Genomic DNA, 26,733 nt, shown 5'->3' with positions numbered 1-26,733 from the left:
TACTGGGAATAATCCACTAGAGAAGTAGAGGTTGAAGAGCAACACAGAGAAGACAATTAGGGTAGAAGTTTCTGGAGAGTACGAAAAGGTATATAACCGAAGCACATTAGAAGGATCTGGCCATGAACTGAGGGAATCAAAAAAGATAGGGTGGATTTGTAGGCAGGTTTAGGGAACTGACATTTTTTTATTGAAATCATGAGTGGAGAAATCTTACTTGTAAAAGAAGGAACATAAGTAAGGGAGGACAGAGCTGATGAAAGCAGAAGAGTCAATGAGAAGAACATTCCAAGGGAATAAAACAAAATCAGAATCATTCATAACTAAATATTTGACAAGTAAGTGAAAAGGAAGGCATGATATAACTAGCTGCAGGTAACATGGCAGTGACTAGCTGTTTGGGTGATGGAGTAACTACAGATAATGACAGGTCTCCAGGTATGGACTGCAAAGATGGTACCTTACTTAGAGGGAAAACATCTTTCTGGAAATAGAACACCCTACCACTGAAGTAGTCATTCTTGCCTAAAATCTAATACTTCAAATTTTATGATTTAAATTAATTTATGATGTAATAGTACTCAATGGACCATGACTTACGGATTTTAAAGTATTAAGAGCTCGTGAAAACAGAAACATAAAGACTGTAGTCTTTACTGAAGACTACAAATTTTACTGAGCTATAAAAAATAAGCTAAAAACACAAAACAAAACAAAAATGAAAATAGAAAACAAAACAAGAACAAAAAATTGGAAAAAACTAGTAAACCAAACTCTCCAGTCTACCTCTCACAAAGAGGAACCAACTACTGGCCTGGTAACTAGAGAAAAAAGAGATCATTTGTTACATAGATTTTTATTTTTAGAACTAGAAGTAATTTGACTTCCTAAGCAACAAATACAAGCTTATTCTGGGCAAAATGCCTTCACATATTATTAATTTTCCATTTTTTAAAACTAAAATTATAGTTTAAATAATATCCCAACAATTGTTTTAATGCCAGTGTGCCCTGAGTTACAAAATTCTAGCAAGACAAATGGGGAACAAAAATAATAATGAAGCAAAATTTTAAAAGGACCATTGAAATTCCTTTAATGTTTATTTATTTTTGATAGAAAGTGTGTGAACAGGGGAGGGGAAGAGTGAAAGAGGGACAGAGGAACTGAAGAGGGCCCTGTGCTGATAGCAGTGAGCCACATGCAGGGCTTGAACTCAGGAACCATGAGATCGTGACCTGAGCAGAAGTCATATGCTCAACAGACTGAGCCACCCAGGCGCCCCAGGACATTTGAAATTCCCAAGTCTTTATTTCACAAATCAGAGCCTGAAACAGGTTTTGAATGGTTGCTGTTCTAAATATCCTTGAAATATAATCAAATTATTAATCTTTGATTTTTGTACGATATATTAGAATAATCTAATGTGAAGTAGGAAAACACATTTAAGTTTATGTCAATATTATTTATTTTATTAAGAAATATGGTCAATACAAAGCATATAAATTTTCCTAAGATCTAGAAATTAAGGCTTTAGAAAACTCTAGATTTGATTGATTGTTGATAGCTGTATTACTCAAGGAGCCAACAGGATTATTACAGGAAGCTGGCATCAGTCGTCAGTTGACTGGTATAATATAAAGTTACACCATAATCATTTATATTTATTTTGCTTCCGAACAGCACCGTCACAAGCAGGAGAGCAATGCAACACTGACATAAAATAACTTGACTATGCTTGTACTGTCTCAGTGATGATAAAAATTTCAGACGTTGGAAGAGATTATTGATTAATTCATAATTTATATTATAAAAGAATACAAACCAGAATAATGAAGTGTAAGTTATAATGAAAGGAATATTTATTTGAATTAGGTGAATAAAATACTTCAACAGCTGTACACATATATACAGATCGTGAATTCTATAGTTTCTCAGAATAGAGCAAGAACACATCAAGATTGCTAATCATCAAATAATAAATATGGAATCTGGACTAATGAGTTGAATAAGCTATTTTGTAACCCACGTTTCCAGCTACTTACAAAGAATAATGATTACGTTTACAAATCAGTATTCTATACTTTTAGGTAAGACCTAACTCACTGACCAAATCGCAAGCTCTGGCTGACATTTATAAAGAATTTGAAGCAATCAAAACATTAACCAAAACAGGATTAATGTAACATAAAATTAGAAAACTTATGGATACATCATATGACATAAATATAAATAAGCAAATAGAGAAAAAGAATATAATCATAAAGGAAAATCAGGGAAAAAATAAGACCAAACAGGTATGAGTTTAGTACCTAAAATTATATCCCCTATAGCCCTCTCCCATTTTTCTGATAAAGTTTAAATTTTGGCTCAATTCCTCATAGGTGCCAAAAGAAGAGGAAATCTCAGATAGTTGCTTGGAGTTAAGGTAACAGCAACAACACAACAACAACAACAACACAACAACAACAACAAATGGAGACCACTGGTCGGTAGTAGAAAGGGCATTCTGGAAATGAGACCCAGAAGAACTTTCTTTCCTAGCTTGTTTCTCACTGGTGAGGAGTGTCTTGACAAGTCAAGTGATACCTGCGTCTATATTTTGTCCGTGACATACTATCTATTGATCTGTTCCTAAGTGCTGGATATACACAGGCTTATTTTGACCCTTATAACTGCTTGTAAATAATTATTAAAAAACTTACACAATTGAGCATCATAAATCATTCAATCTGATTAAAATCCAGGAAGGGGACCCGGACAGACATTTTTTTCAAAGATACAGAGATGGACAACAGACATATAAAAGATACTTATGATCACTAATCATCAGGAAAATGAGTCATCGCCCCCACCAGTCAGAATGGCCAAAAAGTATTGACAGAGATGTGGAGAAAAGGAAACTGTTGTGTACTGTTGGTGGGAACGTAAACTGGTGCAGCCACTGTGGAAAACAGTCTAGAGTCCCTCAAAAACATTAAAAATAGAAATACTACATAACCCAGTAATTCCATCTCTAGGAGTCGACCAACAAAATTAAAGTACTAATTCAAAAAGATATATGCTCCAGTATGTTCACTGCAGCATTATTTACAATAGCCAAGATACGAAAGCAACCTAGGCATCTGTCAAAAATGACTGGATAAAGATGTGGTATACAAGCACAATGGAATACTACTCAGCCATAAAAAAGAGGGAAAAGAAAAGAAATCTTGCCATTCCCAACTACATGGACAGACCTAGAGGATATTATGGTAAGTAAAATAAGTCAGAAGAAGACAAATACCATACAATTCCACTTATATGTGGAATGTAATAATAATAATAATAATAATAATAATAATAATAATAATAAACAGACTCATAAATACAGAGAACAAAACAGTGGTTGGCATGAGGGAGGGAGTGGTGAGTGGGCAATATACGTGAAGGGGATTAAGAGGTACAAACTTCCAGCTATAAAATAAATAAGTCTGGATGCCTGGGTGGCACAGTAGATTAAGCAACCAGCTCTTGGTGTGGCTCAGGTCATCATCTCATTGTTTGGGGGTTTGAGCACTTCACTGGGTTCCATATGGACAGTGTGGAGCCAGCTTGTCTGCTTGTGATTCTCTCTCCTTCTCTGCCATCCTGCCTCACACCACCCATCTCTTCCTCCCTCTCTCCCTCTCTCTCTCTTTCTCTCTCTCCCTCCCTCAACATAAATAAATAGTCTTAAATAAATAAATAACTGCTGAGGAAATTAAGGATCTGACTTTAGCTCAGGTCATGATCTCATGGTTCCTGAGTTTAAGCCCCCTATCGGGCTCATTGCTGTCAGTGCAGAACTGGCTTTGGACGCTCTGTCCGCCCCTCTCTCTGCCCCTTCTCCACTCAAGCAAGCGTGCGAACTCTTGCACGTTTTCTCTCTCTCTCAAAAGTAAATAAACATTAAAAATAGATAAAGTCACAGGGATGACTTAATTACTTAATTACTTAATTACTTATGATTACGGCATACGTGATATAGTAAATGATACTGTTATAATATATATACATGTATATAATATATATACATGTATATAATATATATACATGTACAGGGATGATGGTGACTACACTTACTGTGGCGGGCACTGCATAATGTATGTAATTGTAGAATTGCAATGTTGTATACCTAAAACTAATATAATAGTGTATGGTGACAACACTTCAATAAAAATAATTAGTACTGACCATAAAGTGATGCGAGGATCAAAGGGTTTTATTCAACTTTACCAATTTGTATAGTTTTAGAAATAAATGCAGACAAGATTTAAAACACAAGGTATGTCTGACTTATCCTCTATTCTCAACCAGCATCTGCATAATAAAATACTAAAGTCGCTTTTATTGCATTATTTCTTACAAATACATGTGAAACAACTGTTTTACAGCAAAGCATAATTCACAGAGTGTTTGGAGAGTGGAGAGCAGGAAATGAGACAAAATTATGAGATCCAGCTTTCTGATTGTCTAGAATAATCTATTCATCTTTTTATTTAATTTTGATTGTTTTTAATCGAAAGGAATGAATATGTATAAACATTTTTTTTTTGTTGTTTTGTGGTGGTGTTTTTGGTTTCAGTTCTTTTCCTCTTGAAGCAGGTGGTATTGATTAAGAGATAAAATTTCCCAGCAAGTATATGGGATAAGGCTGATTTATGCTGTCAGTTAAAATCAGACCCATGTGCCTGGCACAGTCAGTGGGCATGATTCGTGAAAACCGAGAACACAATTAGGGATACAGTCTCAAGTCAAGGCCAAGCTCGCACAAGGGCAGACTTCCCCGCCCCCTCACCACTCTCAGGGCAGCTGCCTTACCTGGTTTGGTTTCCATTCCATTCTATCAGCACAGTCCTTCTTTCTTTCTGCCTCCCTGTTTAGAATTTTCTGTTTTTCACCAAATTATCAAGCTCCAGAATAGTTCGCATTTTATCACCTTTTGACCACTTTCTAGTTCAGCCCCAATGAGAAATAGGTTCTGCCTTCCCCCAGCCAATAATCCTGTCCATGACCTACAAGGGTACACTCCACTAACTGACTCACAGTATAAAATTCCCCAATTCGGGGCACCTGGGTGGCTCAGTGGGTTAAGCACCTGACCTTGGCTCAGGTCATGATCCCATGACTTGTGGATTTGAGCCCCACATCAGGCTCTGTGCTGACAGCTGGGAGCCTGGAAATGCTTTGGATTCTGTGTCTCCCTACCCTCTATGCCCCTCCCCTAGTTGTGCTCTGTTTCTCTCTCTCTCAAAAATAAACAAACATTTTTTGGGGTTTTTTTAATTCCCTAATTTCAAACACGTGAAACATTTACATTACATTCTTCTAAATAAAAATATTAATAAAATAAAAAAAAAATCTCATCCAAAAAACAAAACAAACAACAACAACAACAAAATAAAAACAAAAAACACAAGACAAAACAAACAAACAAAAAAAAAACCCTAATAAAATTTCAAATGAGCCATTTATTTAAACTGGGCCAGCACAGTCAGGGGGAAATAAAATTAGTTTCAATTGAAAGTTGTACTTCAAATTAAGGCCTATAAAATTGAATTTGTACAATTTTCACAAACACTGAATCTAATTAATTTTCACACCTAAAGTTGTCATTTTGAGAAATGAACACAACCACTTAACATGCTGTAAGTAAGACTGGCAAACATAGACAACAAAACTTTGCATATACGTATGACAGTAGCTTTGTTGTTGTTTTTACTAAATTCATATCCTGGGTCAAATTTCAGGTTATGGCATCTAATCAAAATCTATTTTTGCCATTCTCCCTCTTCACATTTTGGAAATCCCTCAGGCTCTTCAATAGCTAATAGGAGGCACTCTTTAACCTCATTTTGTTCTCTGCATGAAGTCTCCTATCACTCCAAATATATACATTTTCTTCTGTCATCCCCCATCACACCTTGGCGATCCTTGGGTTCATTCTATGAAGACCGTTTATATATGAAATGACAATGGAAGAAAAAATCACTTAAGTTATATGTATGAGATAGCTGGATAATTTATTGCATCTTCGAGATATACTTTCCTTCAGAAGATGCTGAAGTGGTCATTAGGAAAGTCAAACACTTGTATTTCTTCTGAAGATGTAGCTAAAGAAGATATTTTGTGGTTAGGAAGGCCTCTAAGTGACTCTCATGTTTCTTAAGTTCTTTTTAAACATAAAAGTTGATCCTCAAGACACCTCCACTAGCTGTGAAGTCTCTCCAGCCATCCTTAATTAAACACCAATTTAAATATAATTATTAATAAAACATGTTTTCATTTTCATTGAATGAACTGTTTTGTTCTAAAGCAACATATAAATGACTATATTAGTTACTTCAGATCATTTAATATTTATAGGCAGATAAGTCAAAATCCATATTGTCTTTAAAGATAACTACATGAACATAAATATTTTTTTTAGAAACTGGCTTGATCTTTAGACACACAGGGTATCAATATTTATGGACCTTATACCTTTAGAGACTCTGAGAAGGAAATCCAAAGCCCTAGCATTCTTGAACACAATAAAAAGGACAATAATATTTTGCTAATTCTATCCATACTGGATCTAAGCTTAGCATAAGTCACTGAGTTGATCAAGGCATACAATTCAAAGTACTTGTTCTTTGAATTCTCAATCAACAGGAACTTCAGAGTGTACTCTTGTCAATACAATCTCATAAGTTTGTTACATGCCAACTGTCCTCAAGCAAGCTAGAAGAACATGACTAATGGATGTAAGTAAGTATTATTAATTTCATTTCATTTTGAGAGTGGTCACGAGGGAGGATATGGATATAAGAAACTAATAAACTCCAGGAAAAGTGAGGAATATTGGGTGGAATTTAGACCGCTAGAAACTAAGTCTGTCAAGGAAAAAAGTGACACGGATGTTGAAGGGCTCAGGGTAGAGACAAGAGGAAAGGGTGAAGGGAGCCGGTTGGAGGACCTAATGCCCTTACCAGCTAGAACAGCAGCAGAAGATGATTAGCCAGTCACTTAATTTAAGCGAGTGGGTGTCAGCTACTGTGGCCAGGGACACATTGGAAAGCTTTTGAACGCTAAGCTAAAGACAAAACTTTATTCTGTGGGTTCAGGGTATGCGGCAAAGGATTATGAAGGGAAAAAAGGATATGATAAAAACAATTCCTTAGATTAATCTGCACAGGAAGAAGGAAAGTGCGTAGTCAAAGAGGCCAATCGTGGAGCCATTTTTGACCAAGGAGAATTGAAACTCATGTTACAATGTCAAAGTTGAGTAGACAAAAACACTGATAAACTTCTTTTCCATTAGGAGAGGGAGTGAAGTACATATTTGGGGTGTGTGTGTGTGTGTGTGTGTGTGTGTGTGTGTGTGTGTGTGTGTGTATTTATATGTTAGACAAGTAACCAAATCCAAAGAGCTTACAGCCAATAAATAATATCATGGGGAGGGTTCTGAGAAAAACAGGCCAGGGCTATAGCTACAGATTAACTCAGTTATTCACCACTGCCTTTCCTATACTATTTCCATCTGATTTCCCCCATCTCATCTGCAAATAATGGTAAAGGAAGATCAAATAATCTGTTTATAATGAACATTCCACCAGGAGTGAAACATTCTTTAACCTACAGACCACCTGTAATGAACTCAGGTTGTGTGTAATCAGAAGAGAGAACAAATTTACTTTTCCCCGCACAAGGTATTTTTTCCTCAGAAAAAAAATTCCATCATTTAGAAACACTGTTATTAAAAACTGATATTTTAGATTTTTCCATCTCCTACATTTGAAGAGGTCAGAGGTGGTGAACTGTATTTTACATACTGAGCCTTGGAAATTGCAATCTAATAAGATTCTGTTATCCCAAATGCTATCATCTTTTAGTGAGAACTGACACCAGTAAGTTTTATTAATGAATTTAAAGATGGAAATTGAGATGCTGAAAAAGCATTAAGAAAATAAGATACTTTGAGAAAATTGTCTTGCTCTACAGTGGCCCTTACGATTTATTACCATAACCTTTTTGTCAGTTCTGTAAAAGAAACGGTAGCTTTTAGTTACGCTCTTGAGTGATGGAAAAGAAGAATCCTTCAATTATAAACTTGAGGATTTAAAATTTTCTCCTATTAAAATTCAGATGTTATTCACCAGCCCAACTGATTATGGACTAAGAATATAATTAAGTCTCTCTACTTCTAAAAGTTTTAGAAGGGCATAAATGTTGAAATGCATTTAGTTATACATTTGCTTTTGTGATTCAAAACAGCATTCTTTCATGAATGCTTTGAAAATCTAGAACGGCTGTGTCAGAAAGGACTTTTGGCAAACTGTGCTGTCCGGTTGGGTAGCTGCTCACCACATTTGGTTTTTGGGCACTGAAAATATGTAGTAAGTGCAATGGAGGAACAGAATTTGTAATGTCATTTAATTTTAGTTAATTTAAATTTTAGTAGTCACATGAGGCTTGTGACTACCACACTGGATAGTATATGGAAGGGAGAAAACATGGTCATAACTATTATAGCCAACTGGTTCTGCCCAGGTTCTGAACTGGGTTCCAGAACCACACCCAGTACCTCCTAGGAACTGAGAGGAACACTCCAGTACCCTAAATCAAAGGAAATCTTTAGCTTCCTATAACTATTTTAACATTAGCCTTTCTTCTCCCTCAACCCACTCATGGGAACTTCCAAGTCAATAATCATCCTATAGGTTTTCTGCTTCAAACAGGATGGACAAATGCAAATAAACAGCCTGGCCTCCACTGTTCAGAGCTAGAGTTTTTCAGGCTCTCGTTCTACCGGCAAAGTCACCTCCTTTGAAAAGTCAGCCACCGCTTATTTCTTATAACTACTAATATAATTTTCTAACTGGTTTTCCTGTCTCCATTGTCCTATCTCCAGATATTTTATATCTCTACTTCTCCTTCTCCATCTCTCCTAATCCTTCTTCAAAATTGCTACTCTATGGATATTTCCAAAACACAACTCCAATGCCCCTTACTGTTGTAAAATCCAGTAAGGCTCCATTTTGTTTCCTGGGGGAAAATAGGATAAAATGCAAACTCTTCAGTACAGTTGCAGATGGAATTTTATGCTCTAGTTCTCTCATTTCCAGCCACTCAGCAACTTTTATTCTATGCTCCCTGATCACGTAACTCTCTCCTGTCACCCTGATCCTACTATATCCTGCATAGATAGCCTTCTCTTCCCATAGAGCCTGGAATGATTCCTATAGCCTCCTTTTCCTTACACCTTGCCCCCTAACCACACCCACCACTTTGGAACACACACACACACACACACACACACACACACACACACACACACAGAAACACCACCCCTACTACCACCATCCACCACCCCCCTCTCAGTTGCACACAACTACTGTGGTCCTAGAAATACCTTCCCCAGAAAACACTGCTTTAGACATCCAGGATGACCTAGGTACTTACCTCTTTACCTCCCAATCATTGTATCCTGATTCCTATACCAATCCTTATCACATGGAATTAAAATTGTTAAATTTTCATATTTTATCCAGGACCCTATGGGCAACTAGTAGAAAGGAACTTTATCTTTTCTCCCTAAGCCTCCCGTGTCTGAGATCATGTGCTGACCTACCTAAGAGTTCTTCAATGCATGGATAAAGGACAGATTAAGAACAGACTGAGATTGAAGATTTAGAGATACAATAATTTGGAACAACTCAAAGAAAAATAAAATTCTGTTTGTGTATTCAAAGCTTACCATTTAGGAACCCTAAGAAAATATGATTTTGCTGATATGTGTGTATATACATATATATTTACATAAATGCATACACACTTGTATAAATAAATTTATTTATACATACCAATATATTTTATTGTTCCTAGAAAGTATACAGACATGACTTGCAGATAAAAATACTAGAAACATTTAAAAAAAAAAAAAGCAAGAGAGGGTTTGAACCAGTTGGGTTATCACATTATAAAATATGCGGTTCTAGGGGCTCCTGGGTGGCTCAGTAGGTTCAGTGGCTGACTTGATTTCAGCTCAGGTCATGATCTCATGGTTCATGAGATTGCATCTCACATTAGGTTCTGTGCTGACAGCACAAAGCCTGCTTATGATTCTCTCTCTTCCCCACCCCTGCTTGCAAGCACACGCACTCTCTCTTTCAAAACAAAGAAACATAAAAATGTAAAAAAAAATTAAAAAATAAACATTAAAAAATGTAAACAAATAAAATAAAATAAAATATGCGGTTCTACTACCAATGATTGCCACTTGCTTATAAAGAGGTGGACACTGTTCTTCTCTCATATGAAGGCATTTTCTTTGCCCTTTCTCCTCTTTATTTTCCATTGTAAGAAGGAGAAATAGTCTGAGTCATTTCAACGGTAATTTTGTATCACATTTAGGGTATCACAAAGCTAGTACCATTAACACTTTCTAAATATCCACATAACTAATTCTATAAGCCTGTATCTACAACTATTTTAATACCAGGTCAAGGTGGAATCCCCCAAAAAGAAAAGAATTTCTTTTGTAATACAGCATGTTCCTGAATGAGCCTTGCAGGCATTTTTATAAGTATAATCGTTATCTAGTCTATGAAATAACAATATTTAATTCACTGTATTCAAGGAAGACACTGTAATTGCCTGAGGCGTTGAGTGAAAATGAAGATTGTTGGGCAGGATTAATGGCAAACAGCTCAACTGTTGAGTCGGAAAGATACCCAGGGAACCGTATCAGTAAGGATCACAACCAGGTCCCAGCCCAGCCCAGACAACACAACACACTAGAAATCTCTCTGAATAGATAAGATACCAGCATGTGAACTATTTAGAAAATCGAGAATTCAGAATTTGGAGAGCATTTTTGTCTCTCTGGAGGCTTCAGTGAGACAGATACCTCTGGCAGTGAATTATGTCTTCTCCTTGCAAATAGAGTTTCCATTTAAAACCTCATATCTTAAATTACTTAAATTCCTGGATGAGCACAGAGCCTGCAGCATGCTGATATTTCCCTATTCAATTTGGAATGGAGATAATTCCCAGGTAATTACATTAATGTAAAGAAAGGCACAAGATAACCCAGGGTGGCAGGTAAAACAAAAGTTACTTATGTTCACATGTGAAATAAACACAGATTTAAACCATTCTGAAAATACACTGCAGAAGAACTGAGAAGTCACTCGATCTCACTTTACTATTAACTTCATGAGGGAGAAAGATGTCCCTCTCCCACCTTTGTGAGACTAATAGCAGACTTAGTGACTCAAATTTGCATGCAAACTACTGAAAATGCAACATCACAAAAGGTGAATATGAGTAGCTCCAAAGACGTTATTACTGCAAAATAAATGTGCCACAATCCAAAACTTGAAAACCAATATTCAAATAACTGCCCATAGAAAGCAGACTGTAAATCAGCTTATCAAAGAGATAAAGTCATAAAAACATACAAAAAGTTCATACGGCAAGACTGAGAAACACACTGGGCAAAATGTAAAGATTTGGCCAGGGTCTGTATATGTCCATTATTAAAATGACCTGACAATAATCTTTTAAGACACCATGGCAAATACCTTATGAGTATATTTTATCAAAATTATAAAATGGGGGGGGCTAAATTTAAATAATCATATTAAATATTTTCATGCACTTAAGCATAATGGAGCTCCAAATATTGAGATGTTACAGTTTTTAAAAAGTTATCGCATACACATAAGCACTCACTGTAATTTCCTTGCAGCAAAACTCGGTATCCACCAGAAGAGCTTGAAGTTATTGCCTGTTAAAATGTCACAAAAACATGAATATGTTAATTTAAAATACAATAAAGTCTAAATTGCAATAGTTAATAGGATTCTTTTACATTCATAAATAAGAAAATTATAACTATAATCTCCCGGTTTTAGTTTATTTTCATGAATTAAAAACTACAAAAGGCAAGTGAAAATTATTTCTCAATGCACACCATAAATTAAAAACACTACTGAAAGAGGAAAAGAAAATCTCAATTACTCAAAAACAAAAACATCCTAGTTGGAATAAATAACGCATTCATTTCCCCCACCCTGTAATGTTTATAGGCAATCTAATCATTGGTTTACATTGAGTGAATAAAGATTAGTTAGAATTACATACTGATTAGAGACTTATGTTTCACTATTTATCCAGAATTCTTTTTGATTGAACAAAATCTTTGTTAATCTATCTAAACAAATTGGAAAATAACAATAGGAAAAAGGGTCTAATCAAATTAAAGAGACACTACTTCTGAAAAATTAAAGAATATAAGATGTCAATACAAAGGTAAAATACACTTATTTGACTCTCTGATTAACTTACTGAAGAAAAAATAAAACATCATTTTTATCACATGCTTGATATTGAGTAGTATCTGAATATTCAACCTGAAAGACAGAGTTTAAGTAATTATCTAAATCACTCAGGCCAAAAGACCAATTTACAAGAATTAACCAGCTCACTGGGGCAAATATTATCGTAGGAGTCTTTTCCTTGAATTATTTCTTAAATGTTAATTTTAATTTTCATGGTTGAATGTTGCCAAATACAGAAAGAAACATAACATGGTTTGAATTTGACATATATAATCATAAGTAAAATCATCTGAAAATACATGTTTAAAAAGCAAATTTGTAATCTTAAATGAGATAACATTTTCTTTCTCTGAAGATATTTCAAAATAGACTCTATTCTGAAACTTGATCTGGACTTAGGCGCTATTTCATTGTAATTATGCACTTCTATTTTCACTGTTTATCCATTTTTTTTTCCTTTTCCAGCCACTGTTGAAAGCACAAGGTAACTTTCAAATCCTTTTCCAGTAATACACTCCATGTTAATTTTAAAAGCTGTATCTTCCCAAGATATTTTCTGCTTTATACAAGGGAGGTCACACTTAATAGAAGCAAAACAAAGAAACAAAAAAATTAGAAACGTGTTATTTAATGAGCAGTTTTCCCTAAGTAATCAAAATCTTCTGATATAACATAAAATATTTCTTTACATATACTAGTTCTCTACTAGGCTAAGATTTAAAAAAAAAAAAAAATCATGCCGTGCTCGCTTCGGCAGCACATATACTAAAAAAAATCATGCCATTTGGATTTGAAGAAAACAACATTTTTTAAAAGAAAATGTATTAAAATGTCTATAATAATTTAAAAAGGGGTGCCTGGGTGGCTCAGTCCATTGAGCGTCTGACTTTGGCTCAGGTCATGATCTCGCAGTTGGTGAGTTCAAGCCCCAAGCCGGGCTCTGTGCTCACAGCTCAGAGCCTGGAGCCTGTTTTGGATTCTGTGTCTCCCCTGCTCTCTGCCCCTCCCCTGCTCATGCTCTGTCTCTCTCTCTCTCTCTCTCTGTCAAAAACAAATAAACATTAAAGAAAATTTTTTTTAAAAAAGTCTTCCATTATATAGGGGAAAAATTAGGGCAATAAGAGTTATTTCTTCAAAAAAGATCCCCAGATAAATAGTAACTTAAACTTTTTACTATCAAACATCAATGATGCTGAACTAGCTGCATTTGAGGAACGAAAGAAGCAGAGAATTTCCATGCTGCTCTGCCATTTTGGCCCCTCCCCCTCATGCCATCACTATCAAACATCACTGAAAAAGATATAAAGAGCAGTTAATTTGAGGTTAATCTTCAAGAACTTAAATAAAAAACAGCCTGTGACTTCCTGTTCTTTCATGTTTTGCCAGGAAGTGTTAGCATTTTGACATCATGTCTTACAAATCCCAAACCCTATTTTTATTAATGTAGGTCAAATCTTTACAGTGCATTGGTATAAATTTATTTTTGAATGTAAAATTAATTTTATAGCTTACTCTGATGTATAAAAATCACAGATTTTATTTTATGTGAGGATAACTATATGGAGTGCAAATGCATTTATGACTAAAAACTAACTTTTTTTCTTTCTACAAAAATAATTTTCTAGCTATAGAAATTACTGAGGGATATAATCTTTCCTTGGGACAACAGAGACATCATATGCCATAACTGTTAATTTGCTTGTTTCACTATATAGCTATATCTTTACCTTTTAATATTACTTTAGGTAGCTATTCAATGGAAATATGGCAGAACCACTCTAACCTTTGCTCCTGTGGAGATGGCAGAAGGTGTGAAATCGTGTGTGTGTGTGTGTGTGTGTGTGTGTGTGTTTAGACTGCACTTAAGGTAGCTGAAGGAAGAGTAATCATGGGATAAAATACTCACAGTGGATTACTTCAGTATCTCTACACTTGTGTTTTTCAGTGGGATTCCTTTCTTTCTGTCAAATACCCTGCCCGGATACACGCCACATGATATATCGGTGGGTTCTATCGTTGTTGAGGTATTTGGGTAGTGGAAATCTTTCTTTAAATGGAATATTCTTTGGGGCCCCTGGGTGGCTCAGTTGGTTAAGTATCCGAATTCAGCTCAGGTCATGATCTTACAGTTTGTTGAGTTGGAGCCCCGCGTCAGGCTCTGTGCTGACAGCTTGGAGCCTGGAGCCTGCTTCAGATTCTGTGTCTCCCTCTCTGTCTGCCCCTCCCCTGCTCACACTCTGGTCTCTCTCTCTCTCTCAAAAATAAATAAAGATTAAAATAATAATAATAATAAATGGAATATTCTTTGAAAACTGCTGTCACAGACAGCAGAGCCCTTCTGCTCCCTGTGTTCCTTCCTCCCGCAGCTACAGCTCAAAGCCACCTCTATTAAACCTCTAGGTTTTCACGGAGCAGAGTCTGAAATCCACTTCTCCATTGCCTTAGTCTTAACTTCAATTAAAAACAAAACAAAACAAAACTAGTGGGAGGAGAGATGTGGGAAGTTGTGTTTTCTGGGAAAGAAAAGGGAAACAGATGGAAGCAAGAAACAATGTATAGAATTTGAGTAAGAATAAAGGAAGCAGAGAGAAAGACCATGTTTCAGAGATGTCTGCAATGTGTGCCCAAGGTTTAGGAAACTTTTGGGGGAAATACAGCCCTGAAACAAAGAAAAGACACATTACAGATAAATGAAACTTTACAGACATCCTGTACATCTTCATTCTCCCAAATACTTCATCTATGTATCATTTAAATCTCAGATTTTCTGATATTGCAGGCAATTTACAACATGATCCACACGTTTAAATTTGAGAAAGATTTCAATGTGGTTATCTTCTACCCATAAAAATGCACAATACTGGCTCATGCCTATGGAATCAAGGACATCTGGTCACCTTTATATTATGCTAATTGCTTTAAAATTCTGCCACATCTTATAATTACTGATGTTGATACAGCATAGGAATTGACTTAGAACGTAGAACTCTGTTCCCTAAAATGTGGTCTTGGATACAGTCATTACCCTTTGGTATGCTCTTTGTTTGTTAAACCAAGTAATATCTAATTACATATGGAGAGGAAAAAAGAAACAAGAAAAAAAAAAAGACTCCTCATGTTGAAGGAGCGGCTCTAGGATTCACCCGCGAAAGCCCGGAGAGTTTGCAGAAGGATTTTGGCGTACTCTGACATTAATTCTCTCCTCTAGAATCTTTGGAAGCCCAGCACCAGACCCTGGTCTCCAGCTTTGCCAAAAGGCATGCTGGTTTCTTGGTATGGTTTTCCAGCTCTTTTGCTATTAGTGCATAATTTGACAGTATGCTGCCACGGTAACAGAATTCATTAAGAGCTTTCAGTTTTGTTCTGCCAATGAGGATTTTTGGCTGCATGTAGGGCTGGCCTCTGAAGATTGATCCATAATATTTGTCTTATGAAGCCCTGTCATCTCATAGCTTGACTGATGCTACAAAATAACCCGTAATGAGCCAGGGTCCCCCAGCGTGAGCTACTCCCTGAGGGCAAGTTAGACACTACTGGAAACCACGTTAACTTCTTTATCATCAAACTTGGGTGCTTAAAATAGACTGCATGAAAGTGGATACGTTATGCACTCCCATCTTGCACCACTGGAGTTGTGGCATGGATTAGGAATGTAATCCTTAATGTTCATTCTCTACAATATCCCATTACAGGGAAAAAAAAATCTTCCCTATTCTGACATTTCCTTTGTATTGTCATTTTTACAGGCAGGGTTTGCTGGAAAGAACTATGTGGTTGATAGAGGAGAGGAACAAAATGTCGTAGTGTTTTCAACCAATATTTTCCCATATGATTGCAGTAAAAAAAAAATAGCATGCCTTCTGTTATTTTCAGCTCTATTTTTTTTTTTTAATTTTTTTTTTTCTTCAACGTTTTTATTTTTATTTTTGGGACAGAGAGAGACAGAGCATGAACGGGCGAGGGGCAGAGAGAGAGGGAGACACAGAATCGGAATCAGTCTCCAGGCTCTGAGCCATCAGCCCAGAGCCCGACGCGGGGCTCGAACTCACAGACCGCGAGATCGTGACCTGGCTGAAGTCGGACGCCCAACCGACTGCGCCACCCAGGCGCCCCATTTCAGCTCTATTTTTAATAGCACATAATTACATTTTGACCATTTGTTCTGCTTTTAACTATTGGATTGTTTATTAACCGTGTGTGTGTGTGTGTGTGTGTGTGTGTGTGTGTGTGTCACATGCACACACGAAGTAGTAACAGTTTGGAATTCCTGCGGAGTCTTTTTATGCTAACGAGACCAAAGTCACTAGACTAATCACTGTGGATACTGGATAGTTCCAAAACGTACAAAACTCACCCTTGTATTTTTTTTTTTTTTTTTCATATTTGTGTAAGTGGTTCTACTGAGAGATGGAAAGTGAGTAGATCAGGGAAGGGCTGGTAATTATACTGGAATATAGCTTAAAGAATCTGTTGGATGAAAGAAGAAACACGCACAGTCTTGATTTAGGGCAGTGACTCTCAACCAGGGGCACTTCTGCCCTACAGGAAACATTTGGCAATGCTTCCTCACAGTGTTAGTGGTCATAACTGAGGGATGCTACTGTGATTAGGGAGGCAGAGGTCAGAAATGCTGTGAAAATCCTACAATACACAAGACAGCTGTCCTCTCTCCTACATAAATACACACAAAAAATTATCGGGTCCAAAATAGCAACAGTGTTGTAGCTCAGATATCCTGGTCCAGTGTAAACGTGAAAAGAACAGGAGTGTATAAATCTTATTTTGTCGACAGTTCAATTAATCCAGCTTATAGGGCAAATGGGGTGAAAGAAATCTCCGAGAATTGGCTGTAGGCTTCGAGGTGAGCGTGGTCTCAGGATCTCAGGAGAGGTGAATCCATTTCTCCTCTCCAGGAGATGGGGAGAAGGAGGCCCAACACCACCATCACATTTTGCAGAGGGGTGTTGGATGGCACTTTGAAAGAGCAAGCCACAAATAACACTGCTAGCAGATGACAGGCCTAGGTGACAGCTGAGAAAGGTGGAGAATCAGCGGCTCCGTGTGGTCTTTTCTGTTCAGAGTCATTTTTCAACGGCTATTTTTTTCTCCTTTAATTGACTTTTTTTGTTATCTTGTATTATCATTTACAATACATCTTAATATGTTGATACACTACTTAATTCATTTAGCGTCTCCTTCTGGGTTTCTTTGTTTGAATTCTTACAAATTTTTCACAGCAAAAACGTTTACAGCTCTTTTTAGGAGATGTCATATATTTTGTTGGTTCTTGGTTCCTTTTCCTAATCCAAAAGCGTCTGATTTTGGCCTTCCCACGGCTAGAGATAGGAGTTAAAATAAAATCTCAGCAAAAAGAGACTCTTTCCTGCTAAAAATGACACATGCAAAGCAACAGAGTTCCACTAGGGATTTGTAGTATTCATCATCTAGCTACCATCTGTCTCTACTTTCTTTCTCCCTTCTTTCACCCCTCCACTTCTCTCCCCTTCTTCCCTTCTTTCCTAATTCCTGCCATATTTATTGAATGCTTGTCCTGTGCTAAGTGGCTAACATACACAAAGATTAAGCCATGACCCCTATCCAAGAGACATAGAAAGCAGATGCAATCAGAACACAGTATATCAAATGAGAGAAGGCAAGCGATCGAATCTATCAAACATATTTAACACGTTTTGTTTTGTTTTGTTTTCCCAGAGAGTTTAGTTGAAACTGATAAATGTTATTCTACTGTATAGTTTTTATTCTTTTTTTCTGTACAGTATTAATTCCTAGGTAGTATATTTTAACTATACATGACCTTTCGAAAACAGATAATTAGTATTTGAGGAAAATTCTGAAATTATACCTTCACTGCTCTACACTGTGTATCATTTGTAAGCAATCTCAAAAACTTGATAAAATAATATTTGTAACAAGCATCTTGCAATTTAAGTAAAAGAGAGAACAATGGACAGTGGCAAATGCCAATCTTGAAGAGTTGGGTGTAGATCTGGAGAAATGCCTTGCTCCCAACTAATTTTCATGTGAAGTCACATCCAGCCAAGAACAAAGACAACCAGAAAATTCTAAGAAGTCCTTTTATTTTAAGAGTTTCTTCTATGCTTAGATTATTTCAACTGGAGACATATTACCTTGTTTTGATATTTCAAAAATGTATCAACTAAAGCATTTCGTACTTTCCACTGTATCTGAAGATAAACTGTTTCTCATTACTTCAGATTTTGTTCTAATAACTTATACAATACAAATCCTGAAATGGCATAAAGTTTTACTGATTCGATGGAATAAAAATGAATAACTATAAAATAATAGAATAACTTTAGCAGTTTAATGTGATTTTAGAAGTGTGCTTTTTTTTAAATTTTTTTTTTAACGTTTATTTATTTTTTTTGAGACAGAGAGAGACAGAGCATGAACGGGGGAGGGTCAGAGAGAGGGAGACACAGAATCTGAAACAGGCTCCAGGCTCTGAGCTGTCAGCACAGAGCCCGACGCAGGGCTCGAACTCATGGACCGCGAGATCATGACCTGAGCCGAAGTTGGCCGCCCAACCGACTGAGCCACCCAGGCGCCCCTAGAAGTGTGCTTTAATATACTTTCTTACTCTTACCTTTATGTATATCAAAGAGTAAAAATTATATGGATTTAACAATATGAAAAAAAATGTTTGAGAGTGTGTACCTAATATTGACTATTCAAAATCAATTTAAAAAAAACCTATATGATACTGGGAAATAATAAGATCTTGGCAGGTAAATTTCATAGTCACATAGAAGCCATTTTTCTCTAATGGACTAAATAGAGGTTGCTCACCAAGAAGTGCTAAGATCTGGGGTAGTAAATACTGGTTTGTAGTACACTTTGAAATCATGGAGTTACTGTCATGTAGAGACAACTGTGGAATTTTTCACAGTATTAAAATTAAATAGCGGTTGGTACTCTGATTACATCAAAATAGTTCTAACATCTCTGTAAGGGAATATAACTTCATGGACTATTGAGTACCCCTTGTAAGTAAAATAGAAAATTGTAAATTTGTGTAAAATAAATACCATCTTCTAATCATTTTGTTCTGGGTTATATAGATATATATACATAGATAGATATATAAAACTCTCAGCCTTTATTTTAAAAATACCCACAAAACTCAATACCTATTAAGGACACTACATTGAGATAATTTTACAATGTCTAAAATAGAAACAAATGAGGTGCCAGTTGCCTAAGACATTTGATGAGAATCATCATCACTCACCAAGGAGGGAGGATGGTCAGATACTAATTACAGGGACTCTAGAATGAGACTCAGATTTGAAAGGACGGTTCAGCTACTTCCCACCTTTACAAACGTAGACGAGATTGAGGGGTACCTGGGCGGATCAGTCGGTTAAGCCTCTGACCTCAGCTCAGGTCATGCATCTCATAGCCTGTGAGTTTGAGCCCTACGTCTGGCTCTGTGCTAACAGCTTGGAGCCTGGAGCCTGCCTCGGATTCTGTGTCCTCCTCTGTCTCTCTGCCCTTCCCCTGCTTGTGCTATCTCCCTCTCGGTCTCTCAAAAATAAATAATCATTAAAAAAAAAAAAAGGAGGGGCGCCTGGGTGGCGCAGTCGGTTAAGCGTCCGACTTCAGCCAGGTCATGATCTCGCGGTCCGTGAGTTCGAGCCCCGCGTCAGGCTCTGGGCTGATGGCTCGGAGCCTGGAGCCTGTTTCTGATTCTGTGTCTCCCTCTCTCTCTGCCCCTCCCCTGTTCATGCTCTGTCTCTCTCTGTCCCAAAAATAAATAAAAACGTTGAAAAAAAAATTTAAAAGAAAAAAAAAAAAGGAGACAAGATCAAAAGGTTTGGAGGAGAGGCCAAGATGGCGGAAGAGAACCGAAGTTTTTTTTGCATCTTTCATCTCTGAAATACAGCCAGATCTACACTAAACCATCCTGCACACCTAGAAAACTGATTGGAGGGTTAACACAACAATCTGCACAACCTGCACCACAGAACTCAGCAGGTACACAGTGCGGAGAGGAGAAATGGGGGAGAGAGAAGCCACGGAGGGCAAGGAGCTGTGTTTACTTGCAGAGAGAGGACTGGACAGAGATGGGGTGGGGGGGGGGGGGGAGAAGGGCAGTAGAATGCGGGAAAAGCACTCCCCCCGCCCCATGCCAAAAGCAGCTGGAGAGAAAGTGGGAAAGTGGAAATGGCCACAGGGACTGAACTAAAAAGGGAGAAAGGAGAAAGGAGAGGCTTTAAATTCCACTGAGACTCTATAAACAGGGGGAGCGCAGAGTCTGAAACTCTGCAGCTGATACCTGGCGGTGCTCTGGTGGGAAGGGCGAATCCCCAGGAGCAGAGCCAAGTCTGAGGTCTCCGGGCCACTCGGGAGAGGCGGTTCCCCTGCTGGGAGGACATCTGGTAAAGTCGTGCGGCCACCCCAGCCGACCCCAGAGGTCCCAGCAGACCCCGGAGAACAGCCACATTCGCTGGTGCTGGGACAAGATCGTTAAGGGGGAAGACTGGCACCAGATGTGTGTTGTGATTTTGCCATGATCTCTGAAAGGCTGCTGCCACAGGAACTTTTTCTGGGGCGAGCTGGCACCCAGCCAGCGTCCCTGGGCATCAGCAGCGGTACGGTCCTGCGAATGTTCCTAGGTGTGGCCGCACCTGGCCATTGCTCGGTGAGACCCTCCTGCAAAGGGGCAGAACGGGTCAAAGCTGCAGTCCCTCAGAGGTGAGGGGTCGGGAAACACAGCCGCATCTGAGATACAACTCAGGAGGGCGGTGCCGTCCGGCAGCCTGACAGCTTGGTCATAGACAGTGTAAAAGTGGGGAGCAGAAGGAAGCTGGAGACAAAGGAGGGGTGCACGATCGCAGGTTGCGGAGACCAGAGTTTCCATACTAGAGACCGGGTATCTGGATGATGCCATTTTCACCACTCCTGTGCCTGCGCATACACGCCTAGAGGTGCCACAGCACTCTACCCCAGTAAGCTAAGCAGCGCCACCTACTGGAGAACGGAGCAGTTACACTAAACCTCACCCAACTGGGCCAACAGCACTCTCGACAAACGCAAGTCTCTCTGTGTGCTTAGTTTACTGACTATAAAGTGCTTCATAGCTTGACTTCTATGGGAAACCAGATGTAATTTCAATCATACTTCCTTCTGTTCGCTGGTCCTTGTATTCAATTTTATTTCTTTTCTTATTCTTAAATATAGAAATATAAAAAATATTTTTATTTTCCATTTTTATTAAAAAGATTTTTTTCTACCATATTTTTTAACTTTTTTAATACATTTTTAAATTCTATTTTACTTTAATCATTTTATTCTATTTTATTGTATTCATTTTTTTCAAATTTTCAATATTTTCCTTTTTTTCCTTTTCTCTTTCCCTTTTTTCTCTAATCTATCAAGTTTCTTTCAACTATCAGACCTAAACACACATAGGATCTAGCAGTCTTATTTGATTTCTTTGTATTATTTTTTAATTTTTAAACTTAATTTAATTTAATATTATTATCATTATTATTTTTACTTTATTAATTCCTACTCTTCCTTCAAAATGATGAAATGAAGCAATTCACCCCAAAAGAAAGAACAGGAAGAAATGACAGCCAGGGACTTAATCAAAACAGATACAAGTGAGATGTCTGAACCAAAATTTAGAATCATGATAATAAGAATAGTAGCTGGGGTTGATAATAGATTGGAATCCCATTCTGCAGATTTAAAAGAAGTAAAAGCTAGTCAGGACGAAATAAAAAATGCTGTAGCTGAGCTGTAGTCTTGAATGGATGCCACGGCAGCAAGGATGGGTGGGGCAGAGCAGTGAATTGGCAATATACAGGACAAACTTGTGGAGAATAACAAAGCAGAAAAAAAAAAAAGAGAAGACTAAGGCAAAAGAGCATGAAATAAAAACTAGAGAACTAGAGAAAAAAAAAGGAGACTAAGGCAAAAGAGCATGAAATAAAAACTAGAGAACTCAGAGACTCATTAAAAAGGAACAACATTAGAATCATAGGAGTCCCAGAAGATGAAAAGAGAGAAAAAGGGGTAGAAAACTTATGCATAGTGGAAAATTTTCCTAACCTGGGGAGAGACACAGACATCAAAATCCAGGAAGCACAGAGGACTCTCATTAGATTTAACAAAAACTGACCATCAACAAGGCATATCAGAGTCAAATTCACAAAATACTCAGGCAAGAAAAGAATCATGAAAGCACCAAGGGAAAAAAGTCCTTAACCTACAAAGGAAGACAGATCAGGTTTGCAGAAAACCTATCCACTGAAACTTGGGAGGCCAGAAAGGAGTGGAGGATATAGTGAATGTGCTGAATTGGAAAAATATGCAGCCAAGAATTCTTTATCCAGAAAGGCTGCCATTCAAAATAGAAGGAGAGAGGAAAAATTTCCCAGAAAAACAAAAATTGAAGGAGTGTGTGACCACTAAACAGCCCTGAAAGAAATTTTAAAGGGGACTCTCTGAGGGGAGAAAACAGGCAGGAAAAAAAGACTAAAAGCAACAAAGACTAGAAAGGACCAGAGAATACCACCAGAAACTCCACCTCTACAGGCAACATAATGGCAATAAACACCTATCTTTCAGCACTCACTTTAAATGTCAGTGGACTAAATCCTCTACTCAAAAGACACAGGGTAACAGAATGGATAAGAAAATAAGATTCATCGATATGCTGTTTACAAGAGACCCATTTCAGACCTAGAGACACCTTCATATTGAAAATAAGAGGATGGAGAACCATTTATCATGTTAATGGTCAACAAAAGAAAGCTGAAGTAGCCATACTTATATCAGACAATCTATATTTTAAAATAAAGACTGTAACAAGAAATGAAGAAGGTCATTATATCATAATTAAGGGGTCTATCCACCAAGACCTAACAATTGTAAACATTTATGGTCCAAATATGAGAGCACCTAAATATATAAATTGGTCCATCATAAACATAAAGAAACTCATTGATAATAATACCATAATAGTAGGGGATTTTAATACCCCACTTACAACAGTTGACAGACGATCAAACAGAAAATCAACAAGGAAACAATGGCTCTGAATGACACACTGGACCTGATGGACTTAACGGATATATTCAAGAACATTTCATCCTAAAGCAGCAGAATACACATTCATCTCAAGTGCACATGGAACTATTCTCCAGAATAGATCACATAGTGGGACACAGATCAGCCCTCAACAAGTACAAAGAGATTGAGATCTTACCATGCATATTTTCAGATCACAATGCTATGAAACTCGAAATCAACCACAAGAAAAAAATTGGAAAGATAACAAATACTCGGAGACTAAAGAACATTCTACTAAAGAATGAATGACTAACCAAGAAATTAAAGAGGAAATTAAAAAGTACATGGAAGCCAACAAAAATGATAACACCACAGTCCAAAACCCCTGGGATGCAGCAAAGAAAGTCATAAAAGGGAAGTATATAGCAATCCAGGCCTTCTTAAAGAAGCAAGAAAGTTCTCAGATACACAACTTTACCTTATACCTCAAAAACCTGGAAAAAGAAGAGCAAATAAAACCCAAACCAGCAGAAGACAGGAAATAATAAAGATGAGAGCAGAAATCAATGCTATCGAAATGAACAAAACAAAACAAACAAATACACACACACACACACACACACACACACACACACACACACACACACCAGTAGAACAGATCAATGAAATCAGGAGCTGGTTCTCTGAAAGAATTAGCAAAATTGATAAACCCCTAGCCAGTTTGATCAAAAATAAAAAGGAAAGGACCCAAATAAATACAATCAAGAATGAAAGAAGAGAGATCACAACCAACACTGCAGAAATACAAACGATAATAAGAGAATAATATGAGTGATCATACGCCATTAAATGGGCAACCTGGAAAAATTTAACAAATTCCTAGAAACATATAAACTACCAAAACTGAAACAGGAAGAAATAGAAAATTTGAACAGACCCATAACCTTCAAAGAAATCGAATTAGTAATCAAAAATCTCCCGAAAAACAAGAGTCCAGGGAGGGATGGCTTTCCAGGGGAATTCTACCAAACTTTTAAGGAAGAGTTAACACCTATTCTCCCGAAGCTGTTGCAAAAAAATAGAAATGGAAGAAAAACTTCCAAACTCTCTATGAAGCCAGCATTACCCTGATTCCAAAACCAGACAAATACCACACTAAAAAGAACTATAGACCTATTTCCCTGATGAACATGGGTGCAAAAATTCTCAACAAGATACTAGCCAGCCAGATCAACAATATGTTAAAATAATTATTCAGCATGACCAAGAGGCATTTATACTTGGGATGCAGGGATGGTTCAATATCTGCAAAACAATCAATGTGATACATCACATCAATAAAAGAAAGGACAAGAACCACATGATCCACTCAACAGATGCGGAAAAAGCATTTGACAAAATACAGCATCCTTTCCTGATATAAACCCTCAAGAAAGTAGGGATAGAAGGAGGATACCTGAAGATCATAAAAATTATATGTTAAAGACCCACTAGCAATATCATCCTCAATGGGGAAAAACTGAGAGCTTCCCCACTAAGGTCAGGGACAAGACAGGGATGTCCACTGTCACCATTGTTATTCAACATAGTTTTGGAAGTCTTAGCATCAGCAATCAGACAACACGAAGAAATAAAAGCCATCCAAATCAGCCAGGAGGAAGTCAACCTTTCACTCTTCGCAGATGACATGATACTCTATATGGAAAATCCAAAAGATTCCACCAAAAAACTGCTATAACTGATCCATGTACTCAGCAAAGCTGCAGGATATAAAATCAATGCACAGAAATCAGTTGCATTCCTATAAACCAATATGAAGCAATAGAAAGAGAAATCAAGGAATCAATCCCATTTACAATTGCACCAAAACCCATAAAACACCTAGGAATAAACATAACCAAAGAGGTGAAACATCGATACACTGAAAACTATAGAAAGCTTATGAAAGAAATTGAAGGAGGCATACAAAAAAACAAAATGGAAAAAGATTCCATGCTCCTGGATTGGAAGAACAAATATTGTCAAAATGTCGATACTACCCAAAGCAATCTACATATTCAGTGCAATCCCTATCAAAATAACACCAGCATTCTTCACAGAGCTGGAACAAGCAATTCTAAAATCTGTATGGAGCCAGAAAAGACCTAGGATAGCCAACGCAACCTTGATAAAGAAAACTGAAGCGGGAAGCATCACACTCCCAGACTTCAAGCTGTATTACAAAGCTGAAATCATCAACACAGTACGCTACCAACACAAAAACAGACATTCAGATCAGTGGAACAGAAGAGAGAACCCAGAAATGGACCCACAAACGTATGGCTAACTAATCTTTGACAAAGCAGGAAAGAATATCCAATGGAACAAAGACAGTCTCTTCAGCAAGCGGTGCTGGGAAAACTGGATAGTGACATACAGGAAAATGAACCTGGAACACTTTCTTACACCATACACAAAAATAAACTCAAAATGGATGAAAGACCGAGATGTAAGACAGGATGCCATCAAAATCCTTGAGGAGAAAGTAGGCAAAAACATCTTTGACCTCAGCTGCAGAAACTTGTTACTCAACCCATCTCTGGAGGCAAGGGAAACAACAGCAAAAATGAACTACTGGGACCTCATCAAAATAAAAAGCTTCTGCACAGTGAAGGAAACAATTAGCTAAATTAAAAAACAACCGACGGAATGGGAGAAGATGTTTGCAAATAACATGTCAGATAAAGGGCTAGTATCCAAAATATAGAAAGAACTTACCAAACTCAACACCCAAAAAACAAATAATCCAGTGAAGAAATGGGCAAAAAACATGAATAGACACTTCTCCACAGAAGACATCCGGATGGTCAACTGACACATGAAAAATGCTCAACAACACTCATCATCAGGGAAATACAAATCAAAACCACAATGAGATACCACCTCACACCCGTCATAATGGCTAACATTAACAAATCAGGCAACAAAGTTGTTGGCAAGGATGTGGAGAAAGAGGATCTCTTTTGCGCTGCTGGTGGGAAAACAAACTGGTACAGACACTCTAGAAAACAGTATGGAGGTTCCTCAAAAAATTGAAAACAGAACTACCCTACAACCCAGCAATTGGACTACTAGGTATTTATCCAAGGGATACAGGTATGCTATTTTGAAGGGGCAGATGCACCCAAGTGTTTAAAGCAGCACTATCAACAATAGTCAAAGTAGGGAAAGAGCCCAAATATCCATTGATGGATGAATGGATAAAGATGTGGTGTGTGTGTGTGTGTGTGTGTGCGCGCGCATACAATGGAGCATTACTTGGCAACCAAAAAGAATGAAATCTTGC

The sequence above is a fragment of the Herpailurus yagouaroundi genome, unplaced genomic scaffold, assembly GCF_014898765.1.
Source record: "Herpailurus yagouaroundi ecotype Mexico unplaced genomic scaffold, PumYag 181, whole genome shotgun sequence".
Classification (NCBI taxonomy): domain Eukaryota; kingdom Metazoa; phylum Chordata; class Mammalia; order Carnivora; family Felidae; genus Herpailurus; species Herpailurus yagouaroundi.
The sequence above is the reverse complement of the archived record's forward strand: the minus strand, read 5'-3'. Positions refer to the sequence as shown.